The sequence below is a fragment of the Camelina sativa genome, chromosome 8 (assembly GCF_000633955.1).
Source record: "Camelina sativa cultivar DH55 chromosome 8, Cs, whole genome shotgun sequence".
NCBI classification, from domain to species: domain Eukaryota; kingdom Viridiplantae; phylum Streptophyta; class Magnoliopsida; order Brassicales; family Brassicaceae; genus Camelina; species Camelina sativa.
This window is the reverse complement of record NC_025692.1, coordinates 13,589,247-13,592,666: the sequence shown is the minus strand read 5'-3', so window position 1 is coordinate 13,592,666 and position 3,420 is coordinate 13,589,247. Positions and strand designations below refer to the sequence as shown.

The window sequence follows — 3,420 nt, the reverse complement described above, 5'->3', positions numbered from 1 at the left end:
GGTTCCACTCAGTCGTTAATAATACCTGCAACAAGAACAAAAGAACTCCATATATTAGCCCTAAATCTATAATCTTGAGGTACTTTAAACTAATCACATTGTCACTCTCGACTCGATCCAAGACCAAAACTTCAAGAACGGGATAGCTTGACGTATAATCAGCTTGAAGTATAATCAAAAAACCAAATTAGAGACAAAACAACGATACTTTAGCTTTCAATCTATATAAGCAAGAAGAAGACAAATGGCAGCATCTTAAGAATCTCACAAGTAACATATGGAAAAAATCAGCACCATATAAGCTCACTTATGTACCTCTCTAAAGAATGTTATAGGCTGTTGACCATCTTAAGAATCTCACAAGCACCTAATAGAAACTAATCCATATACCAAAACCCAGTTCACATAATCTCACCAAACAAAAAGAGGGATAACTGCGAGAGATAATTGAGAGATCAAATATCAATACATTCACATGATATGTAACTTTCACCTATGAATGATGGCGGTTTTAGACTCTGGTCCTGTAGGGCAGGAAGTATCCACAGAATTTGGATCCGATCGAATAAGAACTGTCTCGTCATTGTCATCTACAATTTATAAGAGAAAATTTAAGTTATTTAAACTAATCCAAGTAAAGCAAACTAATAAAATATAGTATTTCTTACCTTCATCATCCACCTTGTAACCATGTATCCAAGAACGGGTACATAACAGAGCCTGGACATTGCTTGGAAGAAGACGGCTCCTGTATTTGCTAATCAAATGAGCTCCAATACTAAAGATAGACTCAGCAGCTATGGTGGTTATGGGAATGCTAAGAATGTCCATGGCCATGTAGGTTAAGGCACCAAAACGATGTTTGTTTTCCCTCCAATAATGCAACACATTTACATGAGGATGACTTTTCATCTCTAACTTTGGTTCCTCTAAATACATACGCAAAGCTGACTTGCTTTCTTCAATATAATCTGGGACATCATCCAAATCAAACAAATCCTATTTCATTACAATTTAAACACATTAGAAACTTAAACGGTTAAATCATGTATCATTACAATTCAAATAAATCAAACAAACTTAAACTTACAAGTACTGAAACTTACATCTTGTACGTCTAAGCTTCCTCGACCTCTTTTAGGAACATAAGAATCTGATCTTGCAGAACTCACAACTGGAGTCAGAGGAAAACTTTTTCGATATTCTTCAAAGAGTTTATAAAGCTCACTCTCAAGGTGATCAATCTTTGCTTGTGAACTAAATGGATCAAGTTCATCATAACAGCGCTTCAAAAGTCTAAATTTCATTCTAAGATCTAGAATAGCTCCCAAAGCAATTATAACATTGTACTGCTCCCAATATTTATCATAGTTCATGATTAGAGAGATGATATATAAGATGAGGCTGAAATATGATAAATATTGGGAGCAGTACAGTGTTATACTTGCATTGGGAGTTGTTCTAGATCCTAGAATGAAATTTAGAATTTTGAAGCGTTGTTATGATGAACTTGATCCATTTAGTTCACAAGCAAAGATTGATCACCTTGAGAGTGAGCTTTATAAACTCTTTGAAGAATATCGAGAAAATTTTCCTCTGACTCTAGTTGTGAGTTCTGCAAGATCAGATTCTTATGTTCGTAAAAGAGGTCGAGGAAGCTTAGACGTACAAGATGTAAGTTTTAGTACTTGTAAGTTTAAGTTTGTTTGATTTGTTTGAATTGTAATGATACATGGTTTAACCGTTTAAGTTTCTAAAGTGTTTAAATTGTAATGAAACAGGATTTGTATGATTTGGATGATGTCCCAGATTATATTGAAGAAGGCAAGTCAGCTTTGCATATGTATTTAGAGGAACCAAAGTTAGAGATGAAAAGTCATCCTCATTTAAATGTGTTGCATTATTGGAGAGAGAACAGACATCGTTTTGGTGCCTTAACCTACATAGCCATGGACATTCTTAGCATTCCCGTAACCACCGTAGCTGCTGAGTCTTCCTTTAGTATTGGAGCTCATTTGATTAGCAAATACAGGAGCCGTCTTCTTCCAAGCAATGTCCAAGCTCTGTTATGTACCCGTTCTTGGATACATGGTTACAAGGTGGATGGTGAAGGTAAGAAATATTATAGTTTATCATTTTGCTTTACTTGGATTAGTTTAAATTACTTAAATTTTCTCTTATAAATTGTAGATGGCAATGGCGAGACAGTTCTTACTCGATCGGATCCAAATTCTTTGGATACTTCCTGCCCTACAGGACCAGAGACTTAAAACCGCAACCATTCATAGGTAAAAGTTTCATATCATGTGAATGTATTGATATTTGATCTCTCAGTTATCTCTCTTTTTGTTTGGTGAGATTATGTGAACTGGGTTTTGGTATATGGATTAGTTTCGGTTAGGTGCTTTTGAGATTCTTAAGATGGTCAACAGCCTATAACATTCTTCAGAGAGGTACATAAGTGAGCTTATATGGTGTTGATTTGTTCCATATGTTACTTGTGAGATTCTTAAGATGCTGCCATTTGTCCTCTTCTTGCATATATAGATTGAAAGCTAAATTATCGTTGTTTTGTCCCTGATTTGGGTTTTTGATTATACTTCAAGCTGATTATACGTCAAGCTGTCCTGTTCTTGAAGTTTTGGTCTTGGATCGAGTCAAGAGTGACAATGTGATTAGTTTAAAGTACCTCAAGACTATAGATTGGAGGGCTTATATATGGAGTTCTTTTGTTCTTGTTGCAAGTATTATTAAGTCGACTGAGTGGAACCAATCATGAAATTAAAGAAGATAGCTTAGAAGAAGATTAAGGAAGTTGGTAGTGTTGTTTTCTAGATTATTATTGTCTAAAATTTCTGGTTTTCAAAATTTGAATAATTAGAGACGTATATGATGTTTATCATTAACAATTTATGTATAAAATTACACAAGCTTTGATGACTTTATAAAATTACACAAGGTCTAAATTTCTGATTATGATATAAAATTGATCAACTCATTAAACCCATTAATCCATTGAACTAAATGAGTTGTGGGTTGATCCAAACCGTTTGCTTAATGACTTGAGTTGACTATCCATTAAATACTAAATCTATATGGTTATGCGTTGGTTTGATTTGTTTAACATGATATGATATTCATTAAAATATTATAAATAAAAATTCGGAAGATAATATAAATATATTATACTATTATTATGTATATCTTTACTTTACCTTCAAAATTATTTCATTTTAAATGATTTTTTTATTTACACATTTTAAATTTTAATAATGTGGACTAAGACAGATTAACAATAATTTCTACTAATATTTCATTTTATATGAAAAACAAATATTTTATTTTATTTTAGCTGGGAAACTATAGAATTCAGGATTGCATTGGATAAAAGCACAAAAAAAAAAAAAACAGATAGCTTTA

At 32.9% G+C, this 3,420-nt stretch overlaps 1 protein-coding gene across 1 annotated transcript in view; it reads left to right on the top strand.

Moving 5' to 3' along the window:
- Positions 3,400–3,420, top strand: part of LOC104707124 (sec-independent protein translocase protein TATA, chloroplastic) — a 1,886-nt gene continuing 1,865 nt past the window's right edge. The window contains exon 1 of the mRNA XM_010423402.2: positions 3,400–3,420. The gene's annotated coding sequence lies outside the window, so the exon portion shown is untranslated.